Source organism: Dendrobates tinctorius, unplaced genomic scaffold, assembly GCF_039654945.1.
Source record: "Dendrobates tinctorius isolate UK_male_01 unplaced genomic scaffold, ASM3965494v1 ptg000070l, whole genome shotgun sequence".
NCBI classification, from domain to species: Eukaryota; Metazoa; Chordata; class Amphibia; order Anura; family Dendrobatidae; genus Dendrobates; species Dendrobates tinctorius.
In genome coordinates, this window is record NW_027361738.1 from 15,466,074 (window position 1) to 15,493,100 (window position 27,027).

General features: G+C 35.4%; 1 long non-coding RNA gene across 3 annotated transcripts in view; it reads left to right on the plus strand.

Annotated features, from left to right (window-relative positions):
• The window catches only part of LOC141095433 (uncharacterized), a 125,355-nt gene that overhangs the window by 12,681 nt on the left and 85,647 nt on the right, over window positions 1-27,027 (plus strand). For 2 of the 3 annotated variants that reach the window (XR_012233382.1, XR_012233380.1), the window contains exons 2-4: window positions 425-460; window positions 3,607-3,733; window positions 3,952-4,076. This is a non-coding gene — a long non-coding RNA (uncharacterized lncRNA). Of the gene's footprint in view, window positions 1-424; window positions 461-3,591; window positions 3,734-3,951; window positions 4,077-27,027 lie in introns of all 3 variants that reach the window. The other variant, XR_012233381.1, reaches the window with a different exon arrangement.

Here is a 27,027-nt window from a genome sequence, read left to right on the forward strand (position 1 = left end):
TGAATATCTCTAGATAAATGTTTGAAATAACTCATTGCAGTATCTGTGCAGTGACCAAGCTATAAACATCATTCTGTGCAGAACATGAGCTCTCATTCCTTCACTTACGTTAATATAGTAGTAACTCTTACCCACATTTAAATACAGACTGAACACATGGGCGTAAAATAATGTATTTTTCATCTTTTGTAGCAGAACAAAATTAAAAATTGTATACATTTTTAGCGCTTAACCTATATAACCTACATAATAATAACTTTAATTCCTCATAGTTGTCCAGTTTTCATTTCTGGATATGTTTATGTAGATATGACAATGAATTAGTAAAGAATTATCTTTTTTTTTAAAGTTCTAAAATTGGGGATAAAACAATTTTTTTTTTCCTCTTCAATGTCGCTTAGATAATTTTACATTGTTTCTGCAGGAGATTAACAGCTTGTTACCAATTTTATGCATACAAGTAAGTAAGTTGAACACACAGAATCGTGACCATCCTAAGGTAACAGTTTCTTGTAAAAGTACATAAGCTATGCTGGAACGTTTATGAGGAACATAGTGGCAGTTCATTTACACAGAGTTTCTGGTTGCTTTAAATGTTTACATGGTATAGAATGTTTCTTTTTTTTTTTCTAGCTTTTCTGCTCATTGATTCACTTGCTGCTTGCTTAAGAAAAAAAAATAAAGAGTTTTTTTTGTCAGCTATCTGATAGCTCAGGAATGCTAATGCCTAAAAGGGCTATCTGTATTGTTGTTAAGGGAGGAGGATAATATGGTTTCAACTTCCTTTCACAGGAAATGACCCTTTTTTTTTGCTGCCTAATTGTTACCTGTGCATTTTCACTCTACATTTTAGGAATTGGTGAAAACAAAATACTACCACTTTAAATGTCTTTGCTATTCTTTTTATGTCCTCTTAATATTTAACATTTTAAATTTTCCACATTCCAAATGTTTGTCTCAAGACTCTGTCTGTAGCTTCATTCATTCATTCATTCGTTCGTTCATTCATTCAAAAACAGATACACTTTCTAATTATCACATATTAGAATATATATTCCAAAATATCAGTGTGACCATTAAATAACTGCACAATAAAATAATTGTTACCATATCTAACAAAATATCAAAAGCATATGAAGAAAAAGGCAACTGGAAAGTTATTAAAAAGTCTGAAAATGTACTTTCCATATCACTATCAGCTGCGTAAGCTTCACGCCCTTTGAAGTATTTGTAGTGTCTACATGTTGTAAAATCTAATTTCTCGATCACTTTAGTTATATTTATCCTGCTTACTTTAGATCATTCACATATCACAACACTTGAATGTATTTGTTGTATCACTGCTTTAGGTTTAAATGATAAGTTACTAAATCGGTGGAATTTGACTCCCTAGATTAGCAAGAAAAGTAGCTGAAAATATACTTTACCAAGTCATTACACATAATTAACACTTTTCCGCCGTTTAGCAACATTTTTTTTTATAAATGTTTCTTAAAGCTTCCATCATTTTGTTTTTATTACTAGAAACCAGCTTTGTTATTGAGGGCATAGTCGACAGGTTACAAGCTGATAAATTTGTAGCGCCAACTGTCCAATTAAACAGATAACGTGAGAGAAGTAGACACAAGCAATTTCTATAAACTTTATGAAACTGTACAGTGAAAGAATTTTTTAAGAAGATTAAACAACTGTTGTCAGTAAATGATTACATGTCAATTGTACCTTTAAATAATAATAATCTTTTTTTGTATAGCGCCAATATATTTCGCAGCGCTTTACCTTTAGCCAATGTAACATTTTTGCTCCAGACAATATAAGTGTATATATATATATATATATATATATATATATATATATATATATATATATATATAATATAGTATATATATATATAACAAAAAAATTATAGACAGATGATGAAAATTATTCCCTAGAATGATTAGACACAAATATCTATCTTCCATTGGCATGAAAGGAATTAAATATATAATTATTAATACTCTGTAAGTTCTCCCGCTCTTGCCAAGTTAGATTAGTTGTTGTTTTTGCAGTTTTAAGCAGCATCAGTGCTGTAAACTAAAGCAGATTTATCCATGATAAATTATTTGCAAAATAACTATGAACGCTATAAATTATTTATCATAATATTTAATTTTACCTGAGGGCTACTAAAATCATAAAAATAACTATGAAAATGATAAGTTATTTTAAGGAACATTGTTTTGAATGCCTCCGAATGCCAGGAAATAACAGTTTTAGTTCCAAAATGGGTTAACTTTGCATCGGTTTTAGTTGTAGTTTGTTTTAACACGGGGAAAAGCAACATCCTTAACGAATGCTACGTTGAGTTGATTTTTACCTGTACATAGGCACTTGCTAAATAGTGATATGTAGAACACTTGTATTGAAAATTCTGCATGATTCAGTCAAATCTGCAAAAGAGTTAAGGATTAGGGAATGAAATCCGTATTGTTATTTAAGCTTGTTTCTGTACAAGTATATTTCTACTAAATCTTTACTTCAGTTTTGAAATAACAGATATAGTTTAAAAATACTAAATAATTCTTTGCAGAATGAAATAGTATTCTATTTAAAGTTAGCCAAGCTGAGCTCAGTTACAATTCCCACCTTTCCCATGATCCTTGCTTCTCACTTGCCTCATTTATACTGACTATAAAAAGTCTAGTATTTTATGACTCTAGTGCTAATATTATTTAGCCCATAGTATCCCCCATATCGTATAAGAAAACACAAATACAGGTTTATTTTAAGGAGCTTTATATTGGATATGTACAGTTAAGCTATCAAAACATTTAGTTGATTATAACAAATAAGCAAACTTAAGACCTGTCGATCAATGCCCTAACGGTTCCTTGGAACGTCCTTTCCTTATTGCTCCCAGAATAGTCATTTTAAATTAAATACAATGAATGTCTTGATTTTATCTTAAGCGTTAACTTGATAACTTCACACCGAATTTTCTTCCAGAAAAGCGTCTAGTGACTAGTAAAAATGCATTTCTATGTGACATGATAAAGCACAGACTAGGTAACCAGTTGTAAAGTGATAAATATTTGCTGTCCTTTATAATTGTTGCAAAAGGATCATAATTGATGTGACAAGGACTGATGTATGAACGCTGGATGTAAAACAAACGATTAGACGCATTTCCTTCTGTACTTGTACTAATTCTCTAAGAAACATGATCACAACATTCCTTAGAAGCTAATATCTGAACAATCAAGTCATTTGCATGTTTTTACTTTTTTTTTTAATGTTACCTAGTGTCAGCATATGCATAAACATGAAGGTGAAACACTGGGATCAAAACAAACAATATAGTTGTGTAAGGGGATCACTAGAATTAGTTCCTCAACTCTAAAAGCAAAAGCCTAAATTTGACAGTCTTAAGCATAATAAACAGTTTTAAATCGGTTTAATGAAACATTTAGTTTTATCTAATGCCATACTTTATGACCACTGCGTGCTGCAATCTCTACTTTGGGCACTGCAGACAATTAAAATGGTACAGTATAAAGTTATACCGGGTTCATCTACATTTTTCTATATCAATTCTTCACGGTTTTCAAGATCTCTTCATTACAGAGGCTGGTACAATGCAGCTAAGAACCAGTGTGATGATGAAAGGCGGATGGTCATCTTTGAAGAAGACAATAAAGGTCCCTATCAAATGCTGAAAGCAAAGATTTAAAACAAAAAGCAACAACAACAAGTAATTGATTCTGAATATGAGAAAATTATGGGTTTAAGAAAAACTGTAGCACCCCTTCAGGGAAACGTTGTATATAGCTTTTATATGTATGTACAAAGGGATTTGAACTGTGTTATATTGTTTAAAGGGAAAATGTCATAAAAATTACTTATTTTTTTCAATCAAATTTGTATGTTAAACTTATGAATATTTTGTCTTTTTCTGATTTTCCATGTCAGTATACTTGAAGCAAGCCTTGAAATCTTGCAGTGTTCACTCATGGCACTGAGACTGACACTTCCTGTTCTGTAGTGATCACTTTTCAGCAGTCTTCTCATCATTACAGGCAGGATAACAATGAAAGGTAATGGCAAACATTGGTAACGTAAGACTATGATCATATTATTTATTGGTGTTGGTCATAGCTCACCTATTCCCCTACCTGCAGAGTGAACTATGCACCGATCACAGAACATGCCTAAAAAAACTTTTTCATAGAAATCAAAAGCTTGCAGACTTCAGTTTCGCCTTGTCTGATTGCTTCAAAATGGCTGCCCTAAAATCATGTATAGAAAATACAGTAAAAAACTACAATCAGAAAAAAAAAAGTTATTTCTCAATTCCAAGAGTTAAATCATATTTGGAAAGTCACATTTATATTTCTAGTCCGCAGTGTAGTTATAGGCTGTAGTTTATCTTTGTTATAGTTGGTTTTATAAACTCAACACATTCTTGCTGTTGAGTTTCACAACCTCATGTCGTGATACGCCTTCATTCCTCCTCTAAAATGAAATTGCCTGTAAAGAGTGCAATGAAAATGTAAATTTTTTTAAACGGTGAATAGTAAAACTTAGATTAAGTTAGTAGTTGTTAAGACTACTCATTTTCATAACACTGAGGTATCTGATGAAAGAATATATAGAGGAGCTGTAGAAGAAATGAATGGGAATCTATTAGAACGGTTCCCTTCAGCTATGAGCTTGGCCATAGGTTTTAGTTTAAATAAATTTTTATTTAGAAACTTATTAAACCAAGTCCAAGTTATGAACTCCCATGCAAGGGAGCGTACACTGACAATTTAACATACATTCAATAAACTTCAAATAATATAAGGGAAGACAGGACAAAGACAGGGGTAGGGAAAGACACAAAGGATTTAATTATACGATATCCAATAATCTATAATGGTATCATCAATAACCAATCCAGGGCGTTTAAAGTGGTTATGCAACCCACTATTGTAGGATCATATATGAATCCTGTCCCAGGCCGTGATAAGTTCTCAATTGGCTACGGAGAGAGTCTCAGTGCCTGATCCAGTCGAGTATCTGAGTGAAGCGCCATCAGGGGATGCCAAACCCTGAGGAAAGAATCCCACATGTTGGTTCTTGGCCGTAGGTTTTAATCTTCGTATAATTGATCTGACATATATGCCAAGACCTGCAAACAAATTTTTTATGTTAGTCCTTAAGACATGGTTTATAGTTCCAAGACCTTAACAGACATTCATGTATTTTAAAGGTGACCATGCATTTTCAGAAAATGATGTTAAGAAAAAGGAATACTTTATAATCAGTTTATATGGACAAGCTATGTACTTACTGGTCAGCAGAGGCAATGCTACCTTAGAGACTAGTCTGTCGCTTTGTACATTGAGAATACATACCCAGCACTTCCATATCTTTTGTACATGATTATGGTGGTAGCCACTTTGCCTGATCTGTAGGTCTGTATACATTCTTATGATAGGGTTACACATGTCAACCGTGGACCTTAGACGACCACCAATCAGCTATATGCAAGTGGCTCAATTGCCTGTTTAGATAGGTTGACTGCACTTCCATGAATATATAATGATTGTTAATATGATCGTTCTGACCAATACACCTGACCAATGAGATTTTGAGCTTGTTTTTTCTCCTGTTTCGTTGGGTGATTACCAGCCTGTTTAGATGGTCTGATATAAGGGAATGAGAATTCCAAAGAATGCTTGTTCCCCAATTATCAGCAGATTTATAAGCAACATTAGTGCCATATGCGGAATTCAATCATCATTGATTGAAAGGCATTGAGCTGTCCAAGTCAACTATTGTCGCTTGTGTTACCAGCTGAACCGTTTATGAGCTAAATGGCAATTGTTTGATGCACGGAAAGTTACTATACAGCAAAACGGTACATGGTTTATTTTAAAGCTCTGTGGATTTGTGTCCAACATATCCAAAGACTCCTAAAGATCTGCTAAACCGCGATATTTTCTGCAAGGTCCAGTGAAACACCTATTGAGTAGGAAGAGCTCACTGTCCCTGACAAAACATTTGCAGCCAGTCAAAAATGTAAGCTATCCATTTTTGTTATATTAAACTAGCTGGTAGGAGATATGGCTGTGCTATGATCTCAAGAAGTATTGTATTACCCAGATGGATCTCCATGGAAATTTGTGGTTGCACAAAGAATTTCTGGTCCCATCAACATTTTATTTTAAGAAAATGCAGTAAAAAAAAAAATCAGTATAACAACTTATGGTGCTATAAGTACATATCTTATCCAGTGCAAGAAGTAACATACTTTATGTAGTGAAATTATATTACCTAGCTATAAAAAAATCAACAAAAGAGTTCTGATTCATCAGTTTTCTCTAAAATTCTGATACATTTTTGCTTAACTCAAAGTTGTAGAAAATGTTGCATCTTGCGGTTTTATGTAAGTCCAGACCAACTCAAGATACCTTTTTGAAACATGGTGGGGCTTAGGAGGGAGGAGGTATTGCCAAGCCTGGCTGACAAATTCATCATAATTTACACCAAGAGAGTGACAGGAGAACATTCTTTTGTGGTTGCGAATAGCAGCTCAAAGATGTACCAAATTCCTTAAGAGGTGCTACCGCATTTTACTCCAGCACACTTTTCATAAAACACCATTCTTCATCAATTGGGGCCAAAAGAGTAACATAAGCACAAAAAGTTCATTTTCTAATAATAGCCTTCTCTTTCTTTTCATAGCTTAGCTCTTTTATTATACTCTATAATGCAGTTTTCTGCTAACAAATAATGGCCGTTACGCGTTCTACGCAATGAAAAGTGAATGTAATGTAGTTAAATCCAGTGACTCACAAGCGATGTCTTATCTGATTGTAGTTGTATACTTTCTCTGGGCCCAGATCTGCAATTCACTTTTATCAGTGATGGCTCTTTATCCTGCTGTTATACCCGTTACCAAAAAAGTGACCCTATTTGTGCCCAACAAATAATATTGCCTCCTTACTGTAAAAAATTCCCTCTTTATGTCCCATGCAGAAATAAACCATTATTACTATGCCACTACAGTCCTAATCATATGGGTCAGCACGATGGCTCAGTAGTTAGCAGCACTGGGGTACTGGGTTCAAATCCCCCAAGGACAACATCTGCACTAAATTTGTATGTTCTTCCCGTGTTTGCGTGGGTTTCCTCCGGGTTCTCAGATTTCCTCCCAAACACCAACGACATACTGATAGGGAATTTAGATTGTGAGCCCTAAAAGCGATGATAATGTCTGCAATGAGCCGTGGAAAATGATAGCGCTATATAAGCAAAGCAAAATAAATAGTACATAAATAAATCACCCTTTGTGCCCAACTGCCCATACTCAATAATTTTCAATTCATGCCCACAAACAAAGTAATAAATAAATAATTTGTAGGGTGAGATGCCAGTACAATTAATTACAAGGTTGTCATTAAGCCATATGCTGAATATTACATACAATATGGCAGGTTTTATTCAGTTATGCAAATGTATGTCTTCTAGTTTAATTTTAAAAACTTTTGTTTTATAGTATTTAACCTTTTAGGTTAAATTTTTAGAAAAGCATTAAAAGCTGTAAACTGAACACCAAAATTAAAACTGTCTCCAAGATGCGCAAAGATTATGATTATCCACCATCGACTGTTTGTTGAATTGTCAATGGGAATTCTTCTAGACTAAACTAGTAAATCAGTAAAGTTGACTGTATGTACGGTGACATATATTTTAATTTCTAAATATCCCTTTCTCTTAATTTTTCAATCCTTCCAAAATGTTCTGCATATTCTACATCAAGAGGGATAGAGATGATATCAACAAGCTTGGGCACTCGCCTATCCTGAACGCAATGGCTATACTATTCTCCTTCATGGTATAATGTTACCTTTCGTGTGTTTTCTTAGGACATTTCTCATAATTTGCCAAATGTGAAACTATGTAACATAGACAACCTCCATATCAACCTGACTTACGGTATTGCCCTAGGCACCCTTGTCCCTTTCTCCCCTTTTATTGCTTGTTCACACCAGCTCTCGTTATTTCACCAATTTCAGCTTTGTTCTTTGGTATTGTTAATTGTTGTGTTCTATGTATCCCAATATGTGACCTAGTTACAGATATTTTGTGTATACCTGTTGTAGAGCTTTCACTTGAATTTTATAAATTTCCTCAGCCTGTAGGTTTTAATTGGCTGTATATCCATCAGTGCAATATTTGCTTATCCATTTTACACTAGTTTTACGGGTCAGAACTTATTTCAATGTGAGCAATAATTTTCAGCCATTCCCAAGTAGTTTGTCCATATAGAATAAAACTTACTCTGAGTCCCACCAATAAGCTACTTATGAACAACTTTATCAAGCTAATAGATACTTAAAGGGGTTGTCCAGTCCAAACTGAGAAGTTTGCAGACACTCTGTGTGACAGCAGAACTATGAATCCCCCCAGCACATGCATTATGCACTGTGGGGATTAGCTGCTTTGTGACCCAGGACCGGAAAGTATTTATGAGTTATAAAGTAGAAAAAGTTCAGCTCACAGTTACAGGCGTCTTGATGATTGGAGCACGGATCCGTTGTGTTACACCTGCAGGAATACAAAAAGGAAAATATCCAGCTCAACAATATAGTGAAACCAATATTTTGCTCACCATGCAAAGTGACAAGTTGAGGATAAAAGCATCAGCATAATTCAAGATGGAAATGCGATATCAACGCGTTTCTGGTGGACTAGCACCCTTGACCAAGGGTGCTAGTCCACCAGAAATGCATTGATATCGCATTTCCATCTTGAATATCTTTATTCAATATCTTTATTCATCATGCATCTTGATATCTTTAGGCGATATCTCTATTCACCATGCATCTTGATATCTTTATGTGATATCTTTATTCACCATGCATCTTGATATCTTTAAGCGATATCTTTATTCACCATGCATCTTGAATGCATGGTGAATAAAATATTGGTTTCATTATATCGTTGAGCTGGATATCTTCCTTTTTGCATTTATGAGTTATACATACTCCCGGCCAGGGCCCATCTAGTGGGCATGGCATCGCTCCATACACTTGTATTGAGCGAGACCACGCCCCGTCTAGTGACGTGGACAGCCAGTGTGCATGGTTCACTAGAGGGCATGGCCTCGCTTCATACAAATTTATGCCCCACTGGCCAGGAGTATGTATAACTCATACGTAGTCAATGATCTCGGGTCAGAAACTAGCTAATCCCTACAGTGCACAGTGGGGGGATTCATAAGTCTGCGGTCACACAGAGTGACTTGAGACATATCGGTTTGGACCGGACAACCCCTTTAAGGCATATTTAAATAATTACTCTGCGACATCTATCTCTCCTGACCGTCTCGTACACAGGAATGCTCAGCTTGTCTGATCACTCCTACAATCTCTATGAGAGAACTGCCAAACTCCTGTGATCGTGGCTTATCTCCTTGCCGAACAAATAACTTTGGTGCCAACAGCCAGATCCTTCTCTCCTCTATCATCATCAGTTGAGGGAGAAACTTGAGGTTCCAATAAAAGTTATACTTTCAATCCATTCCACAGTTATTCCATTTTAATGTGTCTATCAATATTAAAGTCTTACATTTGTCATTTTATTATCACTAATCAGACATCCATTGAAGACAGCTATGGGCGCTCTCGTCCTCAAAGTTAGGGAATATATTTGTTGCATGCAGGTATACCATAGAGAATGAATACCACTTTAGACAAATTTAAGTGGGTACTGATAATGGAATCTGTGTTTTGCTAAAAATAACAACACGGCAGTAGCAATGTTTCAGAAAATTCAAGATTAGATAGAGGCTAATGGCGCACATGGTAAATCAGAAAATGTTGCTACTACTGTTCTCTTGTGAAGAACTGATGATGTAATAAACGCTAGTGATGATCGGTTCGCTTTGTGCAAACTCGGATCATGGTCCAGGTCTAGGCTCTCCGGCCCTGGACAGGAGCATTGTAAACTTCCTGACCTTCAGGGATCCCAGGCATGTCTTACGATTTGTTGTACTAGTGCGTCTTCACCTGTGCATCACATAGATAATGTCACATTTGGCTGGCAAATCAAATGCCGTACCGAGAAACCTGTAAGGTCAGGAAATTCTCGCAGCTCCTGTCTACAGCAAGAGAGCTGACCTGGACTATGGATCAGGGTTGTGTAAAGCAATCTGCTCAGCTCTAATTAGAAATGATGGCGGTGATTCATCAGATTGCAACAGATTCATCAGATTGCAACAGAATTCTGGCATAAAACTATTTTTAATATCTCAAAGGATTTTTTTCAAACTTGTAGGTGCTCAAAAATGTTACGACATTTTATGTTCGCTCTCTCCAGCTCTGCCTACTTTTTAAAAGCAGAGCATAGGGAGGAAGGGATATGATTGCGCGGAGATGACCAATTCATAACTCATGCCATAAAAGGGGTGTAATCTACCACCAAAACAGTCCCTGACTGGAGTAAAATTCTTCCACTGGCAAACAGCAACTATAAGAGGTGCCAAATTGATTAAAAGTTACATGCCTCTTAACGAATTTGCCGCTTTTTATTCTACCGGACTCTTCATCAAGATGGGGTGCATCATTCGCTTTTTTTGTAATGGATTTCTTTTCGCGATGGCAGATTTTGTACCAGATTTATCAAATTGAGTTCACAGTGTTTTATTACTTGGTAAATATTAAAAGATGCTTATTGGTTTGATTTTTTTTCTTTTTTTTTCTACCTTTTTAGAGACAAAATTCAAACAGTCCTTTCAATATGCTTTAAAATGTAAGAGTCACACATTAGAATACAACTGCACGAAAGAAAAAAAAAAAAGCATAGACATATTTTATACTCCACTGGGTTACCGGAGTACAACTCTACAAAAATTATTACTTTTCCTTTAGTTGTAAATGCTGAATTAGACAAAAAAAAATCTAAATATTGAAAACCAAGCCTATAAAGCAAAAATAAAGAAAGAGAGAGCTAAGACAAAATCAAGTAAAACTTTAACTTAAGAGAGGAGAAAATTAAGGCACAAATTAAAGAAAGCAACTATTAATTAGAACCAATTCATCAAAAAAAGACGATGATTCCATCCCCATTTGATTTTTTTTTTTTGGTTTCTTATTATGAAATTATAAATATTTACCGTATCTTTAAATCCTCCTTGTTGGTCGCCATATTGCAGATAAGGAATATCTATACTTTACACAGCAAAGCTGAAAAGTATTATACAGACTGCAGAAAACTGAAGTACTTCAAGATTTGTACAGTCACTTTTTAACAATAACCACTATATATTTTTTCAAAATATATATTTACAGAAAATAAAGTGATTTTTATGGAAAAGAAGGAGGAGAACCTGTATTATAAATGTTATCAAGTGCCACAAAACTATGCACCTAACATATTTGTTAAACCAAAAGTAAAAGTAGACAACCCCTTTAAATGATTTTTTAGCCCGCCTACATTCCCATGATGAGCTTTTTGTGCGTTTTTGACATTGCAGATTTTAGGTTACTTGCATTTTTTGTTGAAAATACGCAAAATTCATCAAACAACTCATCGTGGGAACGTAGCCTTATTTTGGAACGTTATAGTTCTGTTCATAAGTTATAAGAACCAATAATAATTATATCCTGGCTAATTACAGATTATTTTTGCTTAAAAACACTAATGCTAGTAGATATTTCCAGGTAAAATAGGTATGGTATCTGTCATAAACTGTACTGATGGTGTGACCTGCACGTAGGACTTAGCGCCATTATTCAGTCTCATCAAGACATTATTTTTCATGACTGTCAAACATTACTATTCATGAGGCTGTATTATATTAACTAACAAATGCTGACACCAGTATGCCTGTGAGTTCTCCTTAGCCAGACCATCTGGGCTTTTCATTTTCGATGCACTCAGAGGCATCATAGATATTCTCACCCTTGTGATTACAAGTGTCACTGCAATAGAAATTCATAATGCAAAATCCGATGAATTGAAATTCAAGACAGATTGTAATTTATCATTTATTGTTTATACTTATGAATACACACCGTATAACAAATGCTGAATGCATACATGTAATAATGCACTTTGTGTGGTTGAATAAGACCGTGTTCATATAATTGCAGCTGTTCATGGGCTGCTCAGTGGTTAGCAGCGCTGGGGTCCTGGGTTCAAATCCCACCAATGGCAAAATCTGCAAGGAGTTTGTATGTTCTCTCCGGGTTCTCCGGTTTCCTCCCACACTCCAAAGACATACTGATAGGGAATCTAGATTGTGAGCCCCATTGGGGACAGCGAAGATAATGAGTGTAAAGCGCTGCAGAATATGTTAGCGCTATATCTGGAAGGGTAATAAATATGAAAGAATCATCCGTCGATAGGTAATTTTATAGTATGGTGTAAAACCATGCAGAATTTTTCTGCACCTTAGGTATAGTGGTCACTAAGACAATATTTTGCTTTTTTATTTAAACTTTAGTGACTAAACTCAAAAGATGGAAGGAAAATAAAAACCAGCAGGGTATTCAATATAATATAAAAATAATAAAAAAATAAAAAATATATTTTAATAAAACACAATTGTCTTTATATTAAAAAAATGCCTTTATTAGAATATTGGCACAACATGCAAGTGCATAATTTAAAGAGCACAAAACCACTTTAGCAATATCTGTATAGGACATCAAAAATCTTAAATGTCCATAACATGAGGCTTAATTAATAAACCAGGCAGATAATTACAAATCAAATAAGGTGAAAAATAAAAAAATACAAAAGAATATAAAAATTGTTGTTATGTATATAACTTAATTTATATTAACAAACATGCTCCAAAGTGCTATAGTGCAAATGTGCAATTGTGGAGAACCACTACAATTGTATGTGCAATATAAGCAATAGAACAAAGTGCAGTAAACAGGATTATACCTGTAAGCCTGTTATGCTGTGTGGAGTGCCTTGAGACGCGCCCTGACGCATGTTTCGGAAATAAATCTCCTACGTCTCAAGGCACTCCATACAGCATAACAGAGGTGATGAAACCAAACATATGAAAAAAATATTTTTATTTTCATATTTATAGTTAAATATGTATTATTAATATTGTATACAGTGGGTTTGTTTCTTTTCTCCTCTGTTTATATTCTAATCCGATCACTGGCTGCAGTTATAAAAGTACTGAATTTTTTTTCTACTTTTCTTTATTTCATCAAACTATTGCATATATTTGTATTATTTTTCCTTCCATTTCATAGAACCATGGAATGGTAGAGTTGGAAGGGACCTCCTGGCCTCCTGGGTCTTTGTGTCCAACCCCCTGCTCAATGCAGGATTCACTAAACCATCTCAGACAGATTTCTGTCCAGCCTCAGTTTGAAGACTTCCGTTAAAAGAGAACTCACCACCTATGGTGGCAGCCTATTCCAATCATTGATCACCCTCACTGTCAAAAAGTTTTTTTATCTAATCTAATTAATAGACTGGTCAAAAAAAGCCGGAAAGATAAAGCGAGTTACTCAAATATATCATTTTTATTTATAACACACTGTAGGGATTCGACTCCCTCAGGAGCCACGGGAGTCAATCAGGAGGCACATTCCTTTTAAAAGTTCATAGGGTTTATTGCTTCATAACCCATAAAGCAGCACATAACACAAGGAATAGCCTTTAGGTCAGGAAAAAGCAAGCATAAATGTCAATTATTTCAGGCTCAGTCCTGGAGCCTCAGCAAAACACAGGAGGCTTATCCCTCTTCACATACAGCCAATATACATAGGCCTCCCCAGGTCAGCAGCCTCAGCACATGGTCTTCAGGAAGGTAGCACTCCTTCCTCCACCTAGGCCTGCCGGGACCTTCCACATGGCCCAATCAGATCCATGCGCTCTCTCTCATGTGACCTACTCTGGTTATCTTATATGGTCCGTAGCCACGCCCAGCGGGTCACATGGTTATGACCTCATCACAGGTCCTTCAAGCATTCATACACATATACTTTATTATGACACTCTTAAATACACCCCTGGGTGGATTTGTAGATGATTGATCCCGTCCATCTCATCAATCATCTGAAGGCTTCTCCCTGACTCATTGGAACGACAGATCAGCTCTGCTGATCAGCACATAAGCAAGCCTTCATCTCAAGGCCACCCACCTTGAGATACATAACGATCCTTCAGCATCCTATACCCATTACCACAATGGATATGCCTGTAGGCCCGTTCTGGGACACCCGCACAGCGCCCCCTAGCGGACATAGTGGTCACTGCACCACAACACCAATCCTTCAATAACAATAGTAAGCAAAGAGAAAGATTAATACATATTTTGCATAAAGTTGCCAGGCAAAATCATTTAGTAGTTTCACACCAAAAATATCCCATACAAAAAAAGGCAACAAATCCCCAAAACAGACATCAAAGAGGAAATGGCTAGTACTACCTCTGCCATAAGTCAACATAGGTACCCCAAAAAGAATGTGTAGTCACAACCAAGCAAGATCAGCATCAAAATTAAGCAAATAAGAAAAGTTAGACAATTACCGTATAGAGATTCTATTCCACAGTCATCAAAAATAATGCATTGAACAATACAATCCACAATTGAAAAATTACAAAGAATAGAAAAAAACAGATGAACTAATGGAGCAGACTATGTGGGCTAATTATTGCACTAAGCCACAAACCATTAATTAAAAAAAAATCACAAACCAAATTGCAAGAGCAGTAGTATATTTAATAATGTTAAACATCAGTAATATAGATAAATGAAAAATCTCTGTTAGTACTGTAGCTTCAATAACCTGCACTCTCACTTTGCTCATCAGTACAGCACCAACATGTCACAAGGAATTGAAGTCACGATGCAGCTAGGTAGAGTTGTCATAGAAAATCTTATTGCAATGTTATTCTGCAGCACTGTACAATTTGGCAAATTATTAAGCATGCCTAATGTCCAACTAAAACTGCTACAAGGGATAGTACGGTGCACATAAAAACATACTATCTAGATTTTCCCTGGATTAATTAACAATTTGACTTTCATTATTTATTACTACAAAACTGCCGTATACTTTTTTTTTTTTTACTTTTCTTGATTTCGTCAAGCTATTACATACATTTGTAATATTTTTTCTTCCATTGCAAGCTAAAGTAAAGGAAGAAAAGTTTCTAATTTTTCCTTTCCTTTTGGTTAGTTTTTGTGTTCGGATGGTTAGGTCATACTATTGTGCATACTGTTTTCCTTAATTAAAATAATACATCATTTACACTCTCTTAGTTGTAATTGCTTTCAAATAATACTGCAAATGAGAAGAATTTTTTTTCCTCATTTTTTTTGGAACCCTAAGGGAACTGTTGTTTGAAAAAATACTTTTAACAATAAAAGCACATGTTTTTACACGTAATAAAATTAGTTAGATATGTAAGCTTCTGTTAGGGCATTTAACACCTCCCTTCATTTTATGTGTGGAGTCTCTCTAGACCTTATTAGACTCATGGACTGCCCTTCATCTCAAGAAACCAAATAGATGACTTTACCAGAATTTCAAGAGTGGAGGAAAAAGGGGGGCACACCTCCCCTGCATACCATAGTCTATACATATTGCACTCGTAGTAAAATGATATTCAGCCATACAAAGTGGGATTGGTATATGTGTTGCCACAAAAGAAACTTTAGAAAGAGTGAGAAAAGTATTAAACTCGCAAAGGAGGGTGCAAGTCATTGGCTTCCCAATCCAAAATTCCTCATACTAGAGCAATGTTTTTTCCCAAACTCCAGTCCTCTTGGCCCCCAATAGATCATGTTTTCAGGATTTCATTAGCATCGCAGAGAGGAGAGAACCTGTGGCGATTCCTGATGAAACGTGAAAAAAATGGTAAAATCCAGCAACCGCAAAAGTCCTAAAACATCACATTTATTAGTGGATTTAAAACATGAAAAATTAAAATTAAAAAAACATGATAACGGTCAACGCGTTTCGAGCTCCACTAGCTTAGTCATGATTAAGAGCTAGTGTAGCTCGAAACGCGTCGACCGCTATCATGTTTTTTAAATTTTTCTTTTTCATGTCTTAAATCTACTAATAAATGTGATGTTTTATGACTTTTGCGGTTGCTGGACTTTCCCATTTTTTCACGGTTCATTTACTCAGCTAACCAGCCTGAAGTCTCCGTGCACCACACCCTTATTCTAGGAATTTCTCAACCCGGTGAGCTGATGGTTGCTCCATGGCGATTTCTGATGCCTTGATAATAATTGCATCACCTGTGCAATAGTAAAGAAATCCTGAAAACATGATGTGTTGGGGGCCATGAGGATTGGAGTTTGGGAAACACTGTACTAAAGGATCACAGAGAAAGGAGAACTCCTATTCCATGCTACAGTTTCAGCTTAAAAACATTTTGGAATTGAGGTTTCCAACCTATAAAAAAGTTCTAGTTGGTGAATTAATATTCTCTATAAAGGACAGGAGGAATGTGAGGGCCTTGGTGTCAACTCAGACCCTATTCCTTTCATCATTAAACACCAGGATGCAACTATTCATCTCGATGAGCTAAGGTGATGCATAGAAGTGACTAATGAACACTGTGGTTTGACGAGGTTTATAACTCAAGTACCAAAAAAATCCCCTGTTAATGGGAAATAAGTAATAGCATAACTCAGAAAACAGTATATATCAACAAAGAGCCATATCTCAACTATTAAGTGAAAATTAAGGACCAAAAGAGTTTTAGCATAAAAAATAAATTTTATTGCATAATAATTAAAAACAACAGCAGAGCAACAATGCTAAAACAGGCAGTGGTAGACATAAATGGTAGATGATATCTAGAAAAGAATCCAAGTGGAAAGGGCATTACTCCCTCAAAGTACTCAATGATAAATCACATCCATGTAGTGTAAATATAATCTAGAGTGCCTTATTCATGAATCTGCCATATTTTATATAGTAGAGGTAATAGAGAGTATATCTTTTGCCAAAGAATTTATTTTAATAAATTCACTAGAATGTTAATTCTCAGCTGAGAAAAAAATAAGACCAATATAGTGTAATGTACATGACGCCGTGAGCAGTAACCACCACACGGAGAATAGATTAAATAGGTTACAAAAAGCTGCACCAAACATATGAGCTCACATAAAGTGGCAAAAGTTACAAATAAATACAAGTAATTGCCACAATGTGAGCCGGCATATTCACGAAGAGCAACATAAATAAACAGTTAGTTGCTCAGCAGAATAAACCACATATTAATGTGAATAAAACTGGGTGCAAATTGAAAAGAAAATGCAAATAATAACCTCAGCAAATATTGGCGCAGATAAGCCCATACAAATGACCAAACTAAGGCCAAAGCAAAGTATTCTCTACTAGGCAGAGGAAAAAAAAAAAAAAAAAAAAAAAAAAAAAAAAAAAAAGACCTATTCATGCAAGTTGAACCGGATAACAATTGAAAAATAGAGTAACGTAACACTTACATGAAGTGACTATGTGCTGCCACTGCCTGCCGCCTCTACGCGCGTTGCGCCTTGGCTTCCTCAGGAGGCGTAACTCACACTAGCCCCGGAATTGATATATATAGGGTCAATAGGCAATAAACCACATCGCGCAACAGGTGTCATCCCGATTGAGCACATGCGCAATGCCAGACCACAAGACTCCCCATTCAGAAGTCTGAAAGTAAGTGACGCATGCGCTGATGTATCCCGACTCAGTAAATCAGAGATCCTCCTTCAGCGCTCATAGGGAGCAAATGGATACCGCTGCATAAGCAGCAGAACACCACAAGCGCACCTGGTGAGCGTGTCAGGAGATCTCAAGTAGGGAAAATCCTGGGCATGCGTACCAATCAGACAAAAAAACAAAAGAAAAAGATATGATCAAAATGTGAGCAACATTTGTAAAAATATTACTGAAAAAATGATAAAGTGTATAGAATAAAAACAAAAAATTGGATACTAGTGCCAAATGGATTATGCAGAAAATGAGACAAGTGATTTGGTGAATAAAATACAGAAAATAATATCGATAATATCCCCAATAATCAATCCCCAAAATAATGGGGACAAAAAGATGCTACCTAACAATAATGATAGTGATAAATAAGTACCAAATAAATTGTACAGAATATGTAACTAGCAGTATTGGTGAACAATAATAAAATACATAGAATATAATAATATTAATAATATCCCCAATGTTCATTCACTCAATCAATGAGGACAAATATCCCAAAGTCTTCTTCTTTGTGAGTGAGATACGCTTCATTTTCTGTGTAATAAACAAGATCCACAACCAAGAGCAGACTGAATGAGGTGAATCGAATGGAATGGAAACTAAAAATAATAAGAATAAAAAAAATATTAAAAACCGAAGCAAAAAATAAAAACCATGTATACACAATATGAGAAATTTTATTTATATTATAAAAAGGATCCAAAACCATTATTCTCATTTAAACCCACTGGTATCATCGTGTTAAGCCTATAGATCCATCTGCTTTCTACCTGTGAAAGAGTTTGAAATAAATTTCCACCCCTCGTACCCAACGATACCTGATCAATTGCAAAAACACGAAGATCATCAGCACGAGAATGATGAAATGCACGAAAATGCCTCGGTAATGTCTTCAATTGGTCCAGATCCTTAGCCTCCTTAGATTTTTCGATATCTCGAACATGCTCGCGAATTCTAATTCTAAGCTCTCTTGTAGTCATTCCTATGTAAATCTTTTTGCAAGAACAACTTGCATAATATATCACACCCTTAGATGAACAGGTAAGGCATTTTCTGATTGAAAAGGTCTTGGAATGATCTGAATTTTGAAATGTATTCATTTTAAGTGTATTAGAACATGCTTTACAAGTTCGACAAGGGTAAAATCCTTGGAGTTCACCAAAAATACCCTTTTGTACTTTTTCGTTGGAGGTTAGATGACTCCTTACAAGTAGATCAGAAAGATTTTTAGATCTTTTGGCTGTAATACAAGGTCTAGATGGCAATGTCTTTTTCAAAATAGGATCTATTTGTAACACATGCCAGTGTTTATTGATTATACCAGTAAAGTTATCCCATTGATCATTAAACGGGGTAATTAGACGAACTTGATTATTATCCCTAGGTTTGGAATTTCTCTTGTATAGCAATTGATCCCTAGGGATTTCTTGTACTCTATTATAAGCTCTACGAATTTGCCTATGACCATATCCTCTTTCTCTAAATCTGGAATATAAATCTGCAGCTTGATTTTGGTATGTCTTTTCCGAAGAGCAAATCCTCTTTGCTCGCAAAAACTGCCCCACTGGAATTGAGCGTATAGTGGATTTTAGATGAGAGGACTTAGCGTGTAGAATTGAATTAGTGGCCGTAGGTTTTCTATATATATCAGTCGATACAGATCCATCATCATTGACTGAAATATCGATGTCCAAAAAACTAACTCTCTTCCCATAGGAATAAGTGAGTTTTATGTTCAGATCGTTATCATTCAATGCAGACATGAATGTTTTTAATTCATCCAACGGGCCCTCCCATACAAACATCACATCATCTATGTATCTCATCCAATTGTGGGCCTTTTCAATATTGGTAACAGGAGAACACTGAAAGATTTCCCTCTCCCAAAAACCCAAAAATAAATTGGCATAAGCCGGAGCACAAGCCGCCCCCATGGCTGTACCTTGAGTTTGCAAAAATACTTGTTCTTTAAATAAAAAACAGTTGTGCGTCAGAATAAATTCTAACAGAATAATTATAAGGGCTGCCAAAAGGGGGTCCAAATTACTATTTCTCAAAAACCAGGAGGTAGCTCTAAGTCCCTGGTCATGGCGAATGGAGGTGTATAACGCCTCCACATCAGCCGTGACAAGGATCATATCATCTCCCAGATGTAGCTGGTCTAACCTCCGTAGAGCCGCAGTTGTATCAAGAATATGGGAGGGTAGAGTGGTCACCAAGGGCTTCAGATAGTAATCTACTATCTGACATATCAGTTCACTAAGTCCTTCCTTTCCGGACACGATAGGACGGCCGGGCGGATCCTCAATGTTCTTATGTATTTTTGGGATTAAATATAAAGTGGGCAGTTTAGGTTTTAAAGATTCAACAAATTCCAAAAGTGATTTGGGGATAATACCCTTCTCATGTGCCTCTAACAGAATATCATTTAGTTCTTTATGATATGCAGGAAGAGGACTGAAAGTCAATTTTTTATAGCAATTAGTGTCCGATAATAATTTATGAGCCTGTTTTTCATAAAGGTCACGTGGCCAAAGAACAAGATTGCCACCTTTATCGGCTCTTTTAAAGATTACATCTTTCCAACCTTGCATTTCCATAATTGCTTTTTTATCACTCATAAAAGTTGGATTAAAGCGATAGTTTTTCTTAAGTTCCTCTATATCATGAGTGACCAATCTCACAAAAGTCTCAACTGCCGAGCATGTGTTAAGGTTAGGAAATTTTTTTGATTTATTAAACAAGGAAACGGGAAAAGAACTCACCGCTTCCATAGGGTTGCTCTCCTCTGCTAAGGATTCTAAAATTTCCAGAGCAGCTTTCTCTTCCTCAGAATTGAGTGACAATCCCATAGTACTTTTCTCATGGAATCTCTTTAGTATCAGTTTTCTCGCGAACAGGTGAACATCTTTTATGACCGTGAAGGAATCTAATTGTTGAGATGGAGAAAAGGATAAACCTTTTTCTAACAATTCTACCTGTTCATTAGATAAAATATGCGAGGATAGATTAATTACCTTAGGTTTATCATTTCTCCTGGTACCAGAGTTAGATTGATATCTTGCACTTCCTCTGCCCCTACCACCATATCTTGTTTTAATACGTCTGGGAGTATAATATTCCCTTTCGTGAGTTGAAGTGGTATTACTGGATATAGAAGACACCGAAGACACAGATGAACTTCTTATCTCTGATTGTTTCTGATCTTCTACTGAAATTCTATTTTGCCAACGAAAGACTTTTTTCTGATCATAATCCATCACATCACGTTGATATTTTTTCATTTTATTTTTACTGATCTGTTGTTCCCATTTCTCCATATCATGATTGAGATCCTGAAAGAAATTTTCCAGGGCCTCTTTTGACAATTTGGCTACCAACTCTTCTTGTAATTTGTTCAGCTCAATATCCAATTCTTCCAAAATAGAAGCATTTTTGATATTGATGATCTCCATAAAAGACATAGAGCATGCTGAGGAAACACTTTCCCATTTAGATATTAACTCAGTATCATCCAGACTAAAGGTTGGATAGAGTTGTATCCGCAGGCCACGTGGAATGATTTTTTGTTTAATATAATTATCTAGGGATGTTTTAGTCCACCAAATCCTAGTTTTTTTATTAACCAAGTTTTTATATTTCATCATTAATCCTTTATCATCATATTGGGTATGATTAAAATTAGCAATTGAGCTCTGTTTGAATAAATCCAATGCTTTATCCTGCCAGACCTTTTCCCTGGCTTTGAAATCCATCATAGGGAATTAAACTGTGGTAAAACAGAAAATATACATTAAGTACCAAAAAAATCCCCTGTTAATGGGAAATAAGTAATAGCATAACTCAGAAAACAGTATATATCAACAAAGAGCCATATCTCAACTATTAAGTGAAAATTAAGGACCAAAAGAGTTTTAGCATAAAAAATAAATTTTATTGCATAATAATTAAAAACAACAGCAGAGCAACAATGCTAAAACAGGCAGTGGTAGACATAAATGGTAGATGATATCTAGAAAAGAATCCAAGTGGAAAGGGCATTACTCCCTCAAAGTACTCAATGATAAATCACATCCATGTAGTGTAAATATAATCTAGAGTGCCTTATTCATGAATCTGCCATATTTTATATAGTAGAGGTAATAGAGAGTATATCTTTTGCCAAAGAATTTATTTTAATAAATTCACTAGAATGTTAATTCTCAGCTGAGAAAAAAATAAGACCAATATAGTGTAATGTACATGACGCCGTGAGCAGTAACCACCACACGGAGAATAGATTAAATAGGTTACAAAAAGCTGCACCAAACATATGAGCTCACATAAAGTGGCAAAAGTTACAAATAAATACAAGTAATTGCCACAATGTGAGCCGGCATATTCACGAAGAGCAACATAAATAAACAGTTAGTTGCTCAGCAGAATAAACCACATATTAATGTGAATAAAACTGGGTGCAAATTGAAAAGAAAATGCAAATAATAACCTCAGCAAATATTGGCGCAGATAAGCCCATACAAATGACCAAACTAAGGCCAAAGCAAAGTATTCTCTACTAGGCAGAGAAAAAAAAAAAAAAAAAAGACCTATTCATGCAAGTTGAACCGGATAACAATTGAAAAATAGAGTAACGTAACACTTACATGAAGTGACTATGTGCTGCCACTGCCTGCCGCCTCTACGCGCGTTGCGCCTTGGCTTCCTCAGGAGGCGTAACTCACACTAGCCCCGGAATTGATATATATAGGGTCAATAGGCAATAAACCACATCGCGCAACAGGTGTCATCCCGATTGAGCACATGCGCAATGCCAGACCACAAGACTCCCCATTCAGAAGTCTGAAAGTAAGTGACGCATGCGCTGATGTATCCCGACTCAGTAAATCAGAGATCCTCCTTCAGCGCTCATAGGGAGCAAATGGATACCGCTGCATAAGCAGCAGAACACCACAAGCGCACCTGGTGAGCGTGTCAGGAGATCTCAAGTAGGGAAAATCCTGGGCATGCGTACCAATCAGACAAAAAAACAAAAGAAAAAGATATGATCAAAATGTGAGCAACATTTGTAAAAATATTACTGAAAAAATGATAAAGTGTATAGAATAAAAACAAAAAATTGGATACTAGTGCCAAATGGATTATGCAGAAAATGAGACAAGTGATTTGGTGAATAAAATACAGAAAATAATATCGATAATATCCCCAATAATCAATCCCCAAAATAATGGGGACAAAAAGATGCTACCTAACAATAATGATAGTGATAAATAAGTACCAAATAAATTGTACAGAATATGTAACTAGCAGTATTGGTGAACAATAATAAAATACATAGAATATAATAATATTAATAATATCCCCAATGTTCATTCACTCAATCAATGAGGACAAATATCCCAAAGTCTTCTTCTTTGTGAGTGAGATACGCTTCATTTTCTGTGTAATAAACACAGTTTATAACTCGTAGTTACTGTGGTGTGATGTGATTTACCTCTTTCTCTATATGGCTAGTTTTTCATTGTGGATTATTGCCTGAGAAGTAGCGCTTATTTCCTTTGGCAAGTTTTTTTTATTGTAGATTGTTGGCTCTGTACTTTTTTTTTTATTAATTGCATCTTTCTATTGCATTGAGGTGAGTTCAGAGTATCTTGATATTTTCCTGAATTATGGAAGTTAAACACATTAGATAGAAGTTAGTTGATTTTAAACAAATTTTCATGAATGATAATCCGGCAATCATTACACCGATGCAGTCTGGCACATTTTGGTCAGTATTGGCTGTTGCAGTTCATTCCAACTAGCCAAGTTCAGTGACAAAGGTGGCTGACTTTGATGCAGGCTCCGACACTGATCTCGCATCTTTCCTCTCATGTAACGGCTGATTTAATGAGCCTTCAAGTTTCTTTAGCATTTGCAGCTGTTAAGCAGTTAAATCCTGCGGACAATCTCTGACAGCAGGATTCAACATGCGCTGGCCAGAAGCGCATTGGTGCCCCTGTCACATGATTGAAGGGTGTCAATGAGTTGTCATGACAGCCAGTGGTCTGCAGAAGGCTTGTGGCCGGCGTTCACAAGAGATCGTGTTTTCTGCTATGCATAGCAGGGTAGAAACACTGCTGTGTATAGCACAGGCGATTGGATGATCACAGCTTCAATTCTCTTAAGGGAACTATTAATTAAAGTAAAAAAATGTTTTATAAAAACAAAACATTCAAACCCTCTTTGTCCCATTGAAAATTAAACGATTTTTAAAAAATACACAAGTTTGGCATCACTGCATTCAGAAATGTCCGCTCTATCAAAATAGCAAATAAATTAATCAGATCGGTAAACATTATAACGAGAAAAAAATCTAAACACCAAAATTAAGGTTTTTTTGGCCACCGCAACATTGCAATGACATGCAATAAGAAACGATCAAAACATCGGAAATTTTTAGAAATTTTTTTCACCACTTAAATTAAAAATAAACCATACATGTTTGGTATCTGCGTACTCGTACTGATCCGGGGAATCATACTGGCAGGTCAATTTTACCATATAGTGAACATAGTAAATAAAAAACCCAAAAACAATTGTGGAATTGCACTATTTTTTGGCTATGTCAATGCACTTTGGATTTTGTTTCCTGTTTTCCAATACACTATATGTTAAAATAAATGGTGCCATTGAAAAGTATAACTGATCCCATAAAAACAAGCCCTAAAACGGCTATATTGCCGGAAATATAAAAAAAGTTATTTCTGTTGGAAGAAGGGAAGGAAAAAAAAAAATCACAAAATAGCCATGATGTGAAGGGGTTGAAAGAAAAAAACAAATATAAAACAAATGTTTCAAACGCTCCTTTCTACATTCTAGATGATGACAATGTGTCATCGATCTGTTGAAAAGATAGTTTGTTGCTACATTTTACCTATTGAACACACAGTGCATTTAAAATCATCCGTTTTCATGAACTTTCGTCTAATGTTTATGGGAAATTTTACAGTTATGTATTTACTCAAAAAATAAATAATTTAGGAAGACTTGGAAATTTCAGTGGAAAAGTACAGGATTTTTTCTACCAGCAGACATAAAACTAGTAGGCATTTCCTGAAAACAAAGTCATATAAAAAAAAATACGTTAATTATCTGGATAACATGTAAACAAATAATATGACAAAGTAATTTTATATTTGAGTTTCTGAATCAAAATAGACAAATTGCTAAGACTTTTACTGAAATGTTGGGACAAAAAATAGAAGATTCAGGGTTTAAATGTATCAAAACAAGAATGAAGTATCTTCACCCATGCTCAGGAAATGCTCCATGAAGGACCTTCTTATCGTTGAGTTATGGAGTTCCCTTGAGTTGAGTTCTTGGAAAGTTTTGCAGTCACCTACACATGTCATCTACTATACTCCATTTTGTGCTGTGTTTTAGCGAGTTGTCTACACTAAAGATATTACATCATTGTAATAGCGAATCCTGCTTTGAGCAGGGGGTTGGACCAGATGGCCCAGGAGGTCCCTTCCAACTCTACGATTCTATGATTCTATGATTGCTCACCAATATTAATTAGATCGATGTACACCTTAAACCGTAATAACCCCCATGTGCAAATAAAAAAAGCCGATATCTGGACAAATTATTATTTAAAAGAACTCCTTTTAAAATAGAATGTCCTGCAACAATCACTTATCCATTGTGAGAAAAACCAGACTTTTTACACAGAAATCGTTGATCTAATACGTATAACGGATAGACCATGAAATGTATAGGGATATCCTAACTCTCCATTTGTGACAGATGCTAGGAAAGAATAGTCAGGTACTTGGATTTCTTCATGTTTGGTCTTTTTTTTCTCAAGGTACATTAGCATCGACTTTTTCCCCTCTGCCTATTAAGAATATATGCATACTCAGCTGAGTGTGCATATATAGGGAAGAATCAGAATCAATAGGAAAAACAGCCAACAGACCGCGGTATAAGGTGTTTCGGCCCCCTCACAATTATCACTTTTTTATTCTTTGTTGAAAATCAAATGAAATTTGCACATGACCTGCTTGAGTAAAGATATACCGTAATTGCATTTGATAATATTGTTTAATCTTCCGGTGCAGGTAAATTTAGTCCATTAGTTAATTGATACCTAAAAATGCAGCTAAGTTTAAAATGGCAAAATCATAATTTAGTAGTATAACAGAAAAAGATTAATTAAAAGAGGTAATTAAGGTGATTTTTTTTCCCTTATGACATGCAAAACGTATAATATGGAAGCTGTCCTAATAACAAAAAATATTCTAAATACTTAATAAAATCTCTAGACATACATTACCCAAATTGGGAAAGGTTTGAGATTTTTCAGTTATGCTGTTGCAAACTTTAATTTTTATTTGACTGAATGGCACTTATGAAAGTACTCCAGTTAATATCTATTGAAATTAATTAGTGACATAATTTAGTATAGATGAAAAAGACATATGTCTATCAGGTTCTGCAAGGAATGAGTTCAGAAAAGTTTGAGCAAGAAAGTATTTTCGACATAGACCAAACTGTCATAATAAGTCAGCATTTAACCACTTATGTACTTCTGAAAATATCTCCAGCCCTATTTACAATGTACGTGAGTCCCCAAAAACAGGATTCAGATGGAACCACCTATGGACTACATAACAGATTAGGGTTTGTTTGTTTTTTGTTCCTGTCTGAGAAAACAAACATTATTATAAAAAAATAGCACACATGGAATCCATTTGTGCAGTTTCAGTCCATGGTTCTTTTAGGGCTTCCATATGGATCCTGTTTTTTGGGAATTCTAAGAGAACACTTGTACTTACTGCATAAACATTGACGCTAGGCTTTTCTTGAGATGATCAACTGTGTCTGATAAAATAATTTCTCGAGGCCGATTATCCAACAACTTCATATTACAAGCAGTTCAGTCCCTAACAGTTTGAGAACTACTTGAACTAAAAACATGGTTCCACAGGGGGGAAAACAAGAACAAAACAAAATTTGCTAAACAATATTGATACTAACTATGATTGTGGGCCATAAGGCTATTAGAGAACTGAGGGGCAAGGCTTCACCAACGGATGGTGTTTACCTTCTTTGTGTCCATTTGTAGACAGAACAGTTAGAGTAGGATACTGCTGCGATCAGTTGTCATACAGCTAGACAAAGGTTTGAGAGAAGGAGGAGGAGGTTAAATGACCAATCTTCACACAGACACACATAGAAAAACTCTTATGGATTTCAAATTTTAGCCACTTAAAATCAAAGGAACACAGAAAGTTAGTAAAGAAATTGC